The sequence below is a fragment of the Notamacropus eugenii genome, chromosome 4 (assembly GCF_028372415.1).
Source record: "Notamacropus eugenii isolate mMacEug1 chromosome 4, mMacEug1.pri_v2, whole genome shotgun sequence".
Taxonomy (NCBI): Eukaryota; Metazoa; Chordata; class Mammalia; order Diprotodontia; family Macropodidae; genus Notamacropus; species Notamacropus eugenii.
Window position 1 is genome coordinate 361,652,796 of NC_092875.1, and position 17,617 is coordinate 361,670,412.

Genomic DNA, 17,617 nt, shown 5'->3' on the forward strand with positions numbered 1-17,617 from the left:
GCACTTAACACCATTGGCACATCTATATCTTGATAGTTTAATCTCACTTGGTTTCTGTCATACTGTTTTCTCCTGGTTCTGCAATTATCTGAATACTTCATTTCAGTTTTCTCTAGCTCATCCTCCTCATGCTGTATTCTAAATGTGGGTGTCACCAAGTACTGTCCTTGGCCTATTCTCTCTCCATCATGCCTCTCTTACTGATACAATTGATTGATATGACTCACTTACCACCTATCTGGACATTATTATACATGCACAACACATACATACACACATATGCACAACATAACATACATATAAGCACATATATGTGTGTGTACAATGTGTACACACACACACACGCCCCGAGTACCACTTTGCAAAATGTTACATCCATACCTCCCATATGACTATTAGTTATGCCCACTTATATATCCCATGGGGCCTCTCAGAATCTATAGGCCCAAAGTTAAAGTCATCTTCCACTCCTTCAAACCACCCTTCCCTTAGCTTCTCAGTTTTGGATTTTGGCTGACATCCTCTCAGTTATCTAGGCTTGAAACCTTGGTGTCCCCTTTGATTATGCCTTCTTCCTTCTGTGTAACTCAAAAGTCATCCAGCCTCAAGAGTATTACTCCTAGAATATCTCTATGATCTGGTAACCCTTTTCAGAGCTACTAGAATTATCCAAGTTCATGTATGCTCAATCTTTTTTCACTCAGATCACTCTATTCTAATCTTTTTTCCCCATATATTCTTGACCCTATTGCCAGAATAATATTTCTAAACCACAATTCTCACCATGCCACTCTTCTATTCAAAGTTCTTCAGTATTTCCCCATTTTCTAGAATGAATTGTAAGCTTCTCCTTTTGACACTCAAGGACTTCCACAATTTGGCTCCAGTTCACTTTTCTAACCTTCTTTGAGAGTATTCCCTTTCATGCACTTTACTTTTCAAACAATACTTTTAACTGGTTGCCAGTTAAAAGTTTCCCATTTTGCTATGCTTAAGAATTCTTACAGGTTCCTCTTTGTGTTTACAATATAATTCTATATATACAACTATTGAAACCCATCCCTTTTTTTTCCCTTATAGGCTAACTCATGTACGACAATCATCGCATTTTCCCCCATTTCCTCTTTGTCTATCCCTGTTAAAAACTATTTATCCTTTCACAAAAATATAACAATTTTTTGCACCTCTCCTGTTAAGTTTTTTGCATTGTACCATGCATCATGGCTGTTTGCACACATCTCTTCAGGAGGGCAAATGATATATGGTTATTCATCTTTGCTACCTGGAACTTTGCAAGTAGGAAGTATTCAGTATTTCTTGGATTGTATAGGCTTTGTTGTTTTGCTTTGAAAAGCAAAATGTAGAATGTAGGTCACTTGGAAATGTGGAAATATTTTCAAAATATTTTTGACAGATAAAATAACCCCCTAATTTTTAAGGAAATTCAGGTGTTAAGCAATGATAGGTTATATTTGTTGTTAGTATGTATATAAAATTTCATATAATAAATATATAAAATAGATTTATGTATGTGCATATGTAAATAATAAAATATAAACAATTTAGGTATATATATGTAAATTATATAATTGACAGGTGTTCAAGAAATGTTTGAGAGCCTTAGCAGGGACAGAGTGCTGGACTTGGAGTCAGAAAAAAACCTAGTCAATATCCCTTCTAAGATATCAGCTATGTCATCCTGGGAAGGGGTGGGGGAATTCTTTGAGTACCAATTTCCTCAAAATAGAAAAAAAGTTTGAAATGAATTTAATTAAATAAAGAATTATAGTCTTCAAATTAAGAAATTTATAGCAAGTAAAACATTAAAATATTTCTAATCTTTGAATTTGATGCTAGTTAAAAATTAAACTTTAAAATAAAAATAGATTCATAATGATCATAATAGTAAATATAATAAAATGTAGTAAATGCTTCTCTATTCATGGTCACTTATGATTATGTTTCCTGATTTAATGTCTTTGGTAATATTGTCTTTATTTTGTTTTAAGACTGTCTTCAGACACATTAGTAGGTGTCCCTTTAGTGAGATATTTCACCTTTTAAAATTCTATTTTCTTTATTATTTCAGAATTGCAAACTAATTTTCTGGTAGATATTTTTTTCAAGTACTTTTTTTCAAAGTTCACAATTAAGAAAATAATAAAAATATAAATGCAGTAATTGGCACTATCAATTTCCTAAGAATAACTTTCAAATCTAATTTTTTCACACAAAAATAGTTTGGCACCAATTACTTTCTGCATTATCACATTTTAGATTCACTTTTTTCTTCAGTTAGTTGCATCCTGTACTTTTAATTTTTATACAGATTAGCTGTTTTGATTATTTTTTTCTAGAAAGAATATTATATCCTTAGAGGTAAAACAATAGCATAAAAAATCATATTGCTATTTCAATGCCTAAACCCCTGGATGGAATTCAAGATCTCTTTTATTCTGGATTCTGCACTGTAATATCATAGTGATAGTACAGAGTGAAGTACTATCTATAATTCAAATGAGATATTAGAATTTTTCATGTTGAATAGCTTCGAAATTTTTCATGATACACTTTTTTTTACTGGAAAGTAGACTAGGAATGTTAAAATGTTAATCATTATGTATTCCTTTCAATATAATTATACAATGTATATTTTTAAAAAATGATATTTGTGCTAAGTAAATGCTACCACAATATGTTGAAGTTAAAGTCTACCAGTCACTGGGAAATCATTAAGTATATTTATCACACATTAGTTTCTCCCAATGGAGTGACTTCAAGAGATTTTTGTGGGAGCCTTGTGTTTCTAATTTGTTGTTCAGTCATTCAATCATGTCTGTCTCTTCATGAACCCATGAGCCCATGGGGTTTTCTTGGCAAAGAAAGTGGAGTGGTTAGCCATTTCCTTCTCCAACGGATCAATGATGCATTGGCAAATGGAGGTTAAAGGACTTGGCTCAGATCACAAAACTACAAAGTTTTTAAGGTTGGATTTGAACTCAGGTCTTCCTGATTCCAAGTCCAACACCCTATCCACTGTGGCTAGCTGATCCTATGTTTATAATTAGACTGTAAGTTTTTTGAGGACATGGTCTTTGAGTTATAGCTCTTCTATTTCCCTCATAATATCTAAAATAGTATAGATACAATATAGCAGTCACTTTCCATAAGGGTTATAGAATGTGTTCAGGGAGGAGCAGTACCTTTGTTGTGATGGCTGCTGAGCCCTTTTGGGGGCTCTTTTCACCTTTGGTGTCCAACTGTTCCACCCACCTCCCACCTATGGCTCCAAGAAGTTGCAGCATGCACAGCGGCCATACCCAGGTAAACTGTTTCAGCAGATGGGCCAAATCAGGTTGAGGGTAAGCAAGGGGCCTCAAATCCATTGATGAGTTAAAGGGGTGTTTACCCCAAGCATGAGAAGACTTCCAGTGGTGGAATGGGTGGATGAGAACAATTTGTTCCAACGGCCATGAAGGCAGATGAAGCAGGTGATGTGTAGCACTTAGAGTTTGGTTAGACACTGAAGATGCCAAGGTCATCCACTGAATCCTGAGCCATCTCCAATTGTCTTGACTCTGTCCTGCCACTGGGCTATGATGACTCTGGAAGAGAGAGTGAGGCTGACGATTTCGTGCAACTCAGCCTCACAAATCCAATTTATACATGAATCAAAAGACATCACCCATACAATTCACTATTATGCCTCAAAGTCCTGTGGTGATATGCAAGTGGTGAAGCAGCAGGTGCAGATACATTGTAGTCACAACCTTGCACACAGGCAGCCCAGGTCATAGGGTTGTTTCTCACTGAAAGCAGCAGTGGGACTCGGCAGCCCCCTGGGTGTCTGAGCAGACTTTTAAGGATCTCACTTCTCACCTCCTGGTGTGAGGAAGGGGGCTAGAAAAGGTGTCCTAAGCATAGTCTGCTTACCCAACCCTGATCTAGTTACTGCGACAGGTGAGGAATCCCCACTATGCAGTTGAAACACAAAACGATGTATGAAAACATCTGCAAAGATGATTCCACTCACTATTGGCACATGGATTGTGTGCACGCTAATTGACGACAGAAAATCCAGTAGACCTGAAAGAAGAACTGCTTTTGTTGCAAGAGAACTCAACAGGTATCGCATCCAAATAGCAGCCCTGAGTGAAACAAGGTTGGCAAATGAAGGCCAGCTTACTGAAGTTGGAGCTGGATACACATTTTTCTGGAGTGGGCATAATGAAGGAGAGTGCCTTGAAGCTGGCGTGGGTTTGCAATCAAAACTAATCTAATCAGCAAGCTGATATGACTGTCAAAAGGAATGAATGACAGGCTTATGACAATGCAATTGCTACTCACAGGAAAACACCATGCCACAATCATCAGTGCCTATGCTTCCACAATGACAAACTCTGATGAAGTCGAAGAAAAATTTTATGAAGGCCTAGAGACTCTTGTCATCAATGTGCCAAAAGAGGACAAGCTTATAATTCTGGGTGACTTTAATGCTAGAGTAGGCGCAGAATATCAGACTTGGCTGGGAGTCCTAGGGAGGAATGGAGTTGGAAACAGCAACAGCAATGGTCATTTACTGCTGAAGACTTGTGCATCGCATGACCTTCTCATCACCAACACTGTTTTCCATTTATCTAAGCTCAATGAAACTTCATGGATGCACTCTTGCAGCAAACGTTGGCATCTAATAGACTATAGGATTGTGAGGAGAAGAGACATACAAGATGTGAGAATGACAAAGGCAATGTGTGGTGCAGAGAGCTGGACTGATCATAGACTTATCCTTTCCAAGCTAAATATTTGCATTCATCAAAATTTCTACCCCCAAAGCCAAATGACTAACAGAAGAATTAATGTCAACAAATTAGAGCTCTTCTCTGAGCAATAGTTTGTTGCTAACTTGAAAGGAAAGTAGAGCCAATACATAGCAGGCAACAGTGGATCAGAAAAGGAGTGGGCAGCTTTCAAAGATCTGTTGTACAGCACTGCATTTTCTCATCTGGCTCAGAACACTTGCAATCACCAAGACTGGTTTGATGAAAATGATGGGGAAATTCAGAAGCTGCTAAATAAAAAATGAGGACTCCATGGGATATATCAACAGAGTAGTTCATCCACCTGTAAGAAGGCAGCATTTATTTCCACCAAAAGCAAAGTACAAACAAACCTTAGAGAGATTCCTTAGAGAGATTCCTGGCTCAGTAAGAAGAAAGATGAAATTCAGTTTTATGTTGATAGTAACAATCCAAAGTGCTTTTATGATTCCCTAAAAGCTATTTATGGACCAAAAGCCTATGGTGCATCACAGCTACCCAGTGCTGATGGAGCCACATTGATTAGTGATAAGGACATGATCCTAGAGAGATGGGCTGAACACTTTCATAGTGTTCTCAACTGACCATCATCAATCAACACTGAAGCCATTGACCATTTACCTCAGGTTGAAGTCAATCCCTCCTTAGTTTAACTACCAATTGAAGAAGAGATTTTGACAACCATTAGGTTCCTTTCACATAGCAAAGCACCTGGTGCTGATTCTATTTCAGCTGAGATTTACAAGGTAGGGGAACCACTGCTCATATAAAAGCTGACTGAAATTTTCCAGGTTATATGGCAAGAGGAGGTTATCTTCCAGGAGTTCAAGGATGCCTCCACTGTCCATCTCTATAAAGGTAAAGGGAATAGATTGTCCTGTGACAATCACAGGGGCTCTCTCTCTCTTAGTCATTGCTGGCAACGTTCTTGCTAGAGTCCTTCTTAATAGGCTGATCCTTCACCTGGAAGATGGTCATATACCTGAAGGCCAGTGTGACTTCAGAAAGGGCTGAGGTACAGTCGATATGGTGTTTGTTGCTGGACAACTCCAGGAGAAATGACAGGCTCAGAACAGAGGTCTGTACACAATGTCTGTAGATTTGACCAAGGAGTTTGACACTGTTAGTCATCAGGGCTTCTGGAAAATTATGTCAAAATTTGGTTGCCTGAAGAAGTTCATCATTATTGTACCTCAATTTCATGATGGCATGTTTGCCCAGGTTCTGGATAGTGGATAATGCTCTCATGCCTTCCCAGTCACTAATGGAGTGAAAGGGATGTGTGCTTGCTGCCGTGCTTTTTACCATAATGTTTTCAGCCATGTTGTCAAATGCTTTCAATGAGGATGAACACGGCATTAAGGTCAACTACCATACAGATGGCAAGTTCTTCAATTTGTAAAGGCTACAAGCCGTGACCAAAGTGGAGGGAGTGTTGGTGAATGATTGTCTGTTTGCAGATGATTGTGCACTCAGTGCAGCCTCTGAAGCTGAGATGCAACAAAGTGTTGATCAGTTCTCTGCTGCCTGTGCTAATTTTGGCCTAATAATTAACAGCAAGAAACACAGGTGCTCCATCATCCACCACCATATCATCCATACCTGAAACCATCAGTTACAACAAATGGAGAAGTTTTGAATGCTGTGGATAAGTTCACTTATCTTGGTAGTGTGCTTTCCAGGAATGTACACATTGACAATGAGGTTGATGCACATATTGCCAGAGCTAGCTCAGTATTTGGGAGGCTCTGAAGAAAAGTTTGGGAGAGAAGAGGTATTAGACTCACTACCAAACTGAAGGTCTACAGAACCATTATGCTGTCTTCATTGTTGTATGCCTGTGAAACATGGACAGTCTACCAGTGTCACTCCAGAAAACTGAATCACTTCCATTTGAACTGTCTTAGGAAGATTCTGGGGATCACCTGGCAGGATATGGTACCAGACACTGAAATCCTTGCTTGAGTTGAACTGCCAAGGGTTCAAACTATGCTTCAGAAAGTGCAACTATGATGCATTGGACATGTTGTTTGAATGCAAAATGTTCACTTGCCAAAAAGACTATTTTTTGGAGAACAGACATGGAGCAGGCAATCACACGATGATAAGAAGAAGCAATACAAGGATATTGTCTAAGTCTCTCTGAAAAACTTTGGATTTGATTGTGAAACATGGGAGACACTGTCACAGGACCACTCAGCATGGTGTGCCCATATCATAAAGGGTGCTGTGCTCTATGAGCAAAACAGAGTTGAGACAACACAAAGTAAACACAGAATTCACAAAGGTATCCACCTCAGATATTCACACAGACTATCTGTTCCCAACCTGTGGTAGAGAATTCCAAGCTTGCATTGGTCTGATCAGCTACAGTCATATACAATGAAATTTCCCTTTATCGTGGTGGTGTCATATTGGTCCTTTTCGAGAACAAATGACAACAACCTTTTCTCCATAAATACTTTACTAAATAAACCCTTGCTACATGCTTGTGGTTGTAGATGCCGTATAAAAATTATATATATATATATACATATATATATATATATGTACATATACGTACACACACACACACACACACACACACACACACACACACACATATATATATATATATATATATATATATATATATATATATATATATATATGAAAGTAAAATAAAATGGGTGTGAAATAGAAGTTTCATTACTTTATTTGGTCTAAGTCTCTTCCAAAGAGTTCTGCAGTTGTCTCACTACAAGAAAAACTGCCTAAACTTGTTATTTATGTTTTCCTTTTGGGCAATAAATTAATGACATTTCACTATATCATATGTGGTTTACTTTCCTATACATGTAATAGCTGCTATGCATGATGCCATAATACTACATTTAGAATAATAACAATTTAAAAAACTTATATATAAGGTGGGTTGTGGATTAACTCAAGTATTGTAGAATACTTGAAAAAATAATCTAAATAGAAAAATATACATATATAGATTTATATAAAGATATATAAATATATATGTATAGTCTAAATAGAAAAAATAAGTCTAAATAAGTTGGTGAATGTTATGAATATTTCTCTAAATTCTGAACATCCATTTTGTAATTCATTTAAATTGATAGTTAAGATCCAAACATTTCTAACTGATAGTTACTTGGGAAATGCCCAAAATTTTAGCACATAAATTATGCAGCAAAGAGTATGAATTGCAAATCCTGCAAAAAATTGCCAACAGTGATGAAAAAAAAATCTTCATTTAACAATTGTTTTACACTGACAGGTCACTGCATAAGAAAAAATAACTTAAACGGACCTGGTTTAACTGAAAATTTATTTTATGTAATGGAAGTCAAAATATTCATCATGTTTTAAAGATAGACTGTATTTCAGAACCAAAGGAAACTTTCTGACTCTGACATCAGTAAGAAAGAATTGACATTGCTATTTTTTTTCTAAGTCATAATAGTTTATCAGTTCCTTTCTCATCCTCAGGAAAGAAAGACCACTCCAATGTTAACAATATTGCAGAGCATCTCATCATATCATCTCATTTTACAGGTAAGGAAATGGAGAACTGGAGAAGTAAAATCTCTTGTGCAGGGTCAGTTAATATCAGGAGTTTGATCAGACCCAGGTATTTAGCCTATTTAGTTGATTGTTCCTTCTTTTACTATATTTTGCATCCCAAAGGTAGAAATTGTAGTTGATAAATGTTTTTCATTGTTAGCTCTCAACCCTACAGCATCATGTGCTTATGAGGTGGTCTTGATTGAGAATATCATCTTTTCTGTTTCTACAGCATAAAATTTACATTACAAGGGAGAAAAACTTTCTTTAAAAAAGAAAAAAAAAGAGAATTGCTTACTTCACTTTAAAGGAAAAATATTATTGTTGAAAAGTTTAAAGGTGCCATAATTATTTTTGATATTAATGTTTCTTTTATCTCTCCCTTCCAAAGAAGATGATTTATTAGACCATGCTTATTTACTAGATCATGCTTGAGTAACATCATTGGAAAGCAAATGCTCTCTATCTTATGAAAGGAAAAAGAAAATGCATTCTCTTATTCTGTCTATTAGTAGCTAACTAGTTGTAAGGTTCACTAACCAATTTAAAGCTAAATTGCTCTATGTTATCTAGGATACTACTGTCAATAATATTTTTTTCTCTCCAAAATTCCCAAATTTATTACCTCTTTTTCTAGTATTTTTTCAGGGTAAATTATAGCTTGAAGTCTAATATTCTTTTCAATAGTTTGCTCCATAAATATTCTGTTTGGCTTGAAATATTGATGTCTCACTTATACTGTACTTTTTTTTCAGTCTTCCCAAAAAACAGTCTTGCCTTTTTTTAGTCGTACACACACACACACAAACACACACACACACACACACACACACACACTGATCTATCTATATCTATATAGCTATCTACATATCTATCTGCATACATATATGTATATGTATATGAATACATATACATACATACCACATACATATATGGAATTATTAAAAAGGCCTGATTTCATGCACACAGAGACTAGCTATATTCTTTTCATAACCTAACAAAAAACTTTCACTTTATTCTCCACCTCCCCCTTTAACCTATTGTCTAAAATTCTACCATTAAAGGGACATACTTTGAAGTTGTACCTAGGGCAGCTCTTCACATTAAGTCTTTACTTATCTTTATGTCTTCATATTCCTATGTAAGTCATCCAAACTTAAATACTCTACCTTGGACTCCTCATCACTGACAAATAGTAGGTTCCATGTTGCCCTCAATGCATTCTGTTGAGTCCCAGTCCTCTAGAGTGGTGTCTATATCAGTCATCAATCAGTAACCTCATATTAAAATGAAAATGACTCAGGAAGGATGTTATGTTTAATGTTTCTTAAATTACTTTGATTTACTGTTTGACCCTATAGACCACAGGGTTGCTTGTTTCCTAGTAGACATAATTTCTCTCTGTAAAATGTTGTGATGGTTATTACTATGGCAAAATACTGTTCTTCCTCCATCTCAACCACTATACCAGCAACAAAAATAAACTCCTTCCCTTTTGTGAGGCTATTTCTCATTACATACTTTGAAGAACGAAGAGTACATTTGAATGTCCTGTATATACCAATAGAAATGAGACATTATAGTATTTTTTTTGTGTGTAACAACAGAAAAGAAAGATCGTGTGGGAGGAAGGTTTCTGGTAGATGTTTCAGTAGCAGGGATGGACCCTTGATCTTTCTCCTGTAATTGGAATAAGTTGGCAGAAAAAGGAAAGAGAAGTACTGTATAAACAAATCTCATAAATTTAGGCTGCTTTCACACACACACACACACACACACACACACACACAGAGATTTCATGATGATGATGAATGATAAAGGGTAAAATGTCAGAGATCAGCCCAAGCAATGGCTTTGAATCTGGATAATTTACTTATAGAGAAGATCACAGGAAAATTAACTCTTGAACTTGTTGATAATTGACATACAGAATATGGTCAGAAATATTGTTTAATTTCATTACTTTGCATTTGATTTCCCACATCATTTTAACTTTCTTTGTTAGTAAATTAAGTGGGAGCATGCTTATGTCTCTCAGTGTTATTGACAGGAAAACAAAGGACTTTGTGTAGAAAAGTGAAATTTCTAGTTGCCAAAATTGTCGTACTAGTCTGACTCAAAGTTGTTTAAAAATATAGACCACGCCCTTACAGAAACATATTTTTTTTTAAATGAAACCTATAAAAGCAAAAGTGTTTGCATGAGACAACTGTGATCTGAGTGGGATCTTAGCTTTTTAATGTTCATTTGAGCATGTTAAGAACCTGAAAGCATAAACCAGAAAAATATATTAGAATAAAAATTAAAAAAATAAAGAAAAATTGAGTGTTTTGTGGTTGAGGATGATGATGAAGCCTTATTCCCCTTCCATTCCCACTTCTTTCATTCTAGTCCAAGAATAAATCCTTGCTGAAGAGCAAAAGTCTGAAAATATCATTATTCCACAGGATATACTTCTTTTTATCCCATCTACATACTTTTGAATACATTGGAGAGTTTCATTACATCTGCCTTTCCCAGGGCTATGCTGAAGCACCTGGAGGGAGCTGCCTATTTGTTTAGCCACCAGTGGTGATGGCAACTCCTTGCTTGCCAAGGGCTATTCTGAAGCTCTTGGAAGTCTGGCCAATGGAAGTTGCCTATTTCCCTGGAGCTACACTGAAATATGTAGTTCTTGGAGCTGGAGTCTGCCTATTCCTCTGGCTTTGCTGAAGCACATGGGTAGGTGGAGCGGGGGTGAGGGATGGGCTTTGATGTTAGTGTTTGCCTGCTCCACTACACTGATTCTAAGGATCTACCACTGGTTTGCACAGACTTGCTGCTGGCATGCTGGAATATTCCTGTTCTGGACTGTATTCCTCTTTTATCTGAGTGAGACAGACCTTTCTTGCTGATCTTCCAAGTTCTTGCTCTAAAATATTATTTCACCCCATCATTCTGCTGTTTCTGTTGTTTCAGGACTTGTTTTAGGATGGCATTTATGTTTTTGGAGGTAAAGATTGGAGAGTTACGGTGACTTACTGCTTATTCCACTATCTCGGCTCCCAGAAGTAGATGATAAAACAAAAACATACATTAATTTATACTCAGAGTTGATCAATTCTCTCTCTGGATGTGATTTTTCATTGTGAGTCCTTCAGAATTGTCTCAGATCACTGTATTGATCAGAAGAGCTCTATTCTTCACAGCTGGTGATATTTCCAATATTGCTGTTACTGTGAACTGTGATCTTGTTATTTCACTCACTTTATTCTGTAACAATTCATATGAAGTTTTCCAAGTTTTTTGTGAAACCATCCTGCATATTATTTGTTGCAGCATAACAGTATTCTGCCACAATTATATACCACAATTTGTTTAGCCGTTCCTCAATTATTGAACATCCCTTTAATTCCCAATTCTTTGTCACAACAAAAAGAGCTACTAGAAATATTTTTTTGTACAAATAGGTCTTTATCTGATTTCTTTTATCTCTTTAAGATAAAATTAAGTAGTATATTCCAAGGCCAAAAGATACAGAGTTTTATAGCCCCTTAAGTATGGTTCAAAATTATTCTCCAGAATCGTGGGACTAGTTCACAACCCTACCAACTATGCATTAGTATCTTAATTTTTCCACATCCCTTCCAATGTTTGCAGTTTTCCTTTTCCATCCTTTTAGCTAATCTTCTCGATGTGAGGTGGTAACTTAAGAACTATTTAAATTCAATTTTCCCTAATAAATGCTGTTTTAAGGAATTTTTTCTTATGATTATTGATAGTTTTTAAATTAATTAATTTATTTTTGTTTTCCCACATTCACCTCCATAAAATTTTGAGTTTCAAATTTTTTCCCTCTTCTTCTCCTCCTCCTTCCCCAAGAAAGCATGCTACCTGATATAGGCTCTATTTATGCATTCATATTAAACATAATTTCAAATTAGTATTTATATAAAGAAGAATTAGAACTAATGGGAGCAACTATGAGAAAGAAGAAAAAAAAAACAACCAAAGAAAAGGAGAGTGAACAGTTGGCTTCCCTCTGCATTCAGAACTCCAGTGTTCTTTCTCTTGATGTGGATAGTATTTTTTCTCATGAATTTTTTGGAGTTGCCTTAGATTCTTGCGTTACTGGGAAGAGCGAACTCTATCTAAGTGAGTCATTGCAAAATGTGGTTGCTACTGTATACAATGTTCTCCTGGTTCACTCATTTCACTCAGCATCAGCTCATATATCTTTACAGGTGTTTCTGAAGTCCACTTACTGGATCATTTCTTAAAGCACAACAGTACCTTCATATACCACAACTTGTTCAGTCATTCCCCACTTGATGAGTATTCCCTCAATTTTTAATTCTTTGCCACCACTAAAAGAGCTGCTATAAATATCTTTGTACATGCTCGTCCTTTCCCCTTTTTATGATCTCTATGAGATACAGCTCTAGAAGTGGTATTTCTGGGTCAAAAGGTATGTACAATAGCCCTTTGAACATAATTCCAAATTTCTCTCTAGAATGTTTTCATCAGTTCACAACACCAGAGGCATTTATCATTTTCCCTATTATTGATAATTTTGATTTCTTCCTTGAAAAACTGCGTGTTCATATACTTTGACCATATCAGCTGAACAATGGTTATTTTGTTTTATAAATTTATCTCGCATACATACATATTTGAGAAATGAAGTTTTTGTTAGAGAAATTTGCTATAAATTTTTTTGATATTTCTTCCTTTTACTGATATATTTTAGCAAAATGAAGTTTCCTTGATTATATATTTTAATTAGGTCGATTTAGTTTTTGTTTTGTCTGAGATTATGATTGTTTCTCCTGCATTTTTAAATTTTAACTGAAGCATAACAAATTCTTCTTCAGCCGCTTATCTTACCTGTGTGTTTTTGTCTTTCTCTTTCTAGTTTGTCTCTTGTGAACAACACATTTTTGGATACTGGTTTCTAATCCATTCAGGAATCCAATATCATTTTATGGGTGAATATATATTATTCACACTCACAGTTATGATTACTATCTATGTATCTCCCATCTATCCTATTCTCTTCTGTTTATTTCTCTCTCTCTTTTTAACGTGTCCCTCCTCAAAAGGTGTATATTACTTCTAACAACTGTCTTCCTTAACCCATCTTCTTTTGTATTGGCTCTCTTCCTTGTTCCCTTTCTCCTCCTACTTCTATATTGGGTTAGACAGATCTCTATATCCCCTTGTATGTCAAGGTGTGAGTGTGTGTGTGTGTATCCAGTCTTTTCTCTCTTTGAAGGAATTGTCGTGAGAGTAGAATTTTCCTTCATTTTCCCCTTCACTGAAAATTCTTTTCCTTTCATGCCTGTTTTGTGTGAGATAATTTCACCCATTCTTCCTCTCCCTTTCTCCTTCTCTGAGTGCTTCCATCAAGGGGTGATTGCTTTCTCACCCCTCCATTTTTTTGAGATCATCCTTACATAACTGACTCACAGTCATACCCTCTCTTTATGTAGAATCCTAATAATAATGAAGTTCTTACAATCTTACATCTTTCCATGTAGAAATGTAGACAATTTAACTTTATTGAGATTATTATGATTTCTTTTTCAGCTTACTTTTGTATGCCTCCCTTGGGTCTTTTGTTTGAATGTCAAATTTTCTATTGAACTCTATCATTTTGTCAGGAATTCTTGTAAGTGTTCTATTTCATTAAGTTTTCATTTCCCTTTTGACAGATCATATTCATGTTTTCCTGTTTAGTTAATTCTTGGTTGCAATCCCAGTTCCTTTCTCTTCTGGAAAATCATATTCCAGTTATATGGAAGTTTCTAAATCTAGAGTGATCCTGATTGTTGCTCAACAATATTTGAAAGGTCTCTTTCTGGTTTCTTGAGGTATTTTATCTTTGAACTAGGAAGTCTAGAGTTTCCTTATAACATTCTTGTGAGTTTTCATTTTGGAATCTCTTTCAGATGGTGATTGGTATAGTCTTTCAATTTTTTGTTCAGCCATTTTGATCTAAGATAACAGGGCAGTTTTCCTTTATGGTTTCTTGAATATGACGTCTATTCATTTTTTTAAAAAAATCGTACTTTTTAGATAGGTCAGTAATTCTTAAATTATCTCTCCTCAATGTGTTTCCTAGATCACTTGTCCTGATGAAATAATCCAAATTTTTTTCTGTCTTTTGATTCTGTTTTATTGTTTCTTGATGTCTCATGGAGTCATTAACTTCTACTTGCCCAATTGCAATTTTTAAGGATTTTTGTGGTTCTGTGAATTTTGTGCTTCTTTTCCCATTCGACCAATACTGTTTTTTTAAGGGATTCTTTTCTACAGAGAATTTTTGGTTCATTTTTTTAAAACAATTTGGGTAATTCTGTCTAAGATGTAATTCTATTTAGTATTTTGTTCCTCTTACTAAGCTATTAATTCGCTTTTTTTACAGAATTTTCTTGTATAACCCTATTTTCTTTTTACTCTACCACTTGCATCACTTTAACTCTTCTAAGAATCCTTGCTGGTCTTATGTCTGATTTGCACTTTTTGTTTCTGATGCTTTGCATGTAGCTCTTTTCATGTTGTCTTCTTTTGAGTTTGTATCTTGCTTTTCCTTGCCTCTGTAGTAGCTTTTTGTCATCAAATTATTTTTCTTGCTGTTGTCTAATTTTTAAGCTTACTTTCTTCACTTTTGACTTTATTTTAAAGTTGATCTCTGCTCACCCTGGGAGTAAGTAGTCATTGTTCCAACATTCAGACTTTTTCACGCTGCTATTTCCAGAACTACTTCTATTTGTCTGCAAGTTTTCAATGCTTCAAAATGATTTGTTCTGGAGAGAGGTGTGGTCACTGCCCTCCTTCTCTGCCCTCTGATCTTTACCTGGAAAAGGCCTCAGCTACCCTGTAGCCACAAGTACTAGCAATTTCCAGGGCATTGGAACTGCAGCCAGGGGCCACAGACTTTTAGGACTAACCACAAGTCCTCTTCTCCACTGTGGAACTGTGACCCAGAACAGAATTTCCAAACAGTGTTCTGGGTATCAGTTCAGGGACCTCAAAAATTTTCTGAACACTTGCCAAATCCCTTTACTGTTTCCTGTTCTGAAATTTCCCAGAAAGCTACTGCTGGTGCTGCCATTGACACAGCCACCACCAAGACACACTTCTGGTCTTTCTACTGTATGTGCTCTAGACCAGCAGCCACCCTGGTGTCACAGACCTCTCCTGACCTCTTAAGTTGTCTTGGACTGTAAAAATGTCTCATCCTGGCATTTTATGACTCTGCCCCTCCAGAAGATAATTTGAGGCATTATGTTAAAGTTGTTGGGGATTGTTGGGAGAGTTTTGCTGGATTATTTCTTCTACTCTGCCATTTTGGTTCATTCTCTTGTTATATTGTAAAACAAATATGAAATCTAATCTGATCTTAAGTGGCTAAAAGAAAGTGAGTGCTACTGTATGCCCCACAGAAAGAGAACTGTGGGGATTTAAGTATTAAAGAACCCTGGATGGTTTGGAATATAACAGACTTGACACTTAGAATGTGAGTGCCAAAGTGACCTAGTTATGTTAAAATTAATAATTTTTGTATAGATTGTTCTGAACATTTGCAAATCTAATTCTAAGTAAACTACATTTAGATTGTTGTAAATAACTAACTTTTACCATCTCAAGGAAGTTAAAGATAGTCTTTTTGAACTTCAAAAAAGAGAACTCTATAAAATAATTGAATGACTTAACATCACCAAAATTGTTAAATTAATAATATTCAGGAAGTTCCTCACTGTAAATTCATATTGCAGTTCATATAGTCAATTTCTGTGGGACTTTATTTTTTTAATATTTCAGATATAAAATATTATTTTATAATTTTCATTAAATATGCACAACTTTTCATAACATATCTGATTTCAGAGACAAAGAGTTGACTTCAGTTGGGAAGAAACAGGTATTTGTCCTTTCTCAGACATTTAAGGGCTACTAAGAACATTTAAGACCCTCTAACATTGGAGAGTCACTTAACTGCTCTGTAATCCAGTCTTCAGCATTATAACTTGCAGGGTGGATGCTGAGCATTGTTTCAATGCAAATCAGTACTTGCCTTCCAATTTATAGTCATTTTCAACTAAAATTCTATTGAAATGAGAGATCTAAATTTAAAAATCCTATATTGAAAAAGTAGAAAAATAAAATCCTACAATTTAATACTTACTATACAACTACATTATATTGTAAACTCCTTGAGGGTAGTGACCGTCTTTTGCCTCTTTTGGCATTCCCAGATATCAACACAAATACTTAACTGAATGACTTGCATCATTTATCAAATGAGCTTCTGAAACTCAAAGAAAATAATTCTGATATTTTGGAACCATTCAAGAGATTTCCTTATTCATAGAATTAAAGTTGCAAGAGATCTTAGAGACCATCTAATGCATTGCCAGTATTTACCTATATGATAGATAAGGTTTGAGAAGTTAAGTGATTTGCCCAAATACACTGAGGTAGAAGAACTGGGATTCAAACTCAGTTGCTGCAACTTGAAATCTGGCATTCTTTTAACTATACCTCATTTGATAGTAATAATAAGCTTCTGTTACATCTCCAATTTTTGATAGAAACTTCAAGTCAATTTTTGTTATTTAGGAGTTGTCTTTGCTGATTTTTTAAAGTTTTTTTGTTGAAACAAGGAAAAAGTCAAAGTGAATTATACTGTTTGTTTCTTGCTATCCTTTTCCTCCATGCCTTTACCTAGGCTCTTTCATGGTATTGGGATGTGTCTTTCTTTAAAATTCCTTGGAGTCATTACCTTTGTTCAGGGCTCAGTTCAGCTTCTACCTCCATTGTGGAATCTTCCCTTATCCACATAAGTTGTCAGTTCACCCAACTGCTTTAAAGCCAGGTCCTACTTAGTGGAGATAATGAATCCCCTGAATTGGTGACATTATTCAAATTTTCACTGCACAGTTTTATTGGGCTGGAACAAATTATCATGCATCCCCTAATTATAACTTTGAATGGTGCAAATTTGAATACATAGGGCCACTTCTGGGGATTCATTCTTCACACTAACAAGGACTTAGCTTGTACTTAAAGACTTAGCTATAACTTTTTGTTTTTCATTTAAAAATGAATTTCTACTTATGGATAATCATTCTGAAGAAATAGAAAGAACCAAAATCACTGTTGGTCATACTACTTGAAATTCAAGAGCTTTTAAGTCATTTGTCATTGTTAAACATTACATTTCACTTCACCAATCCTAGATGAATTAGATACACAGG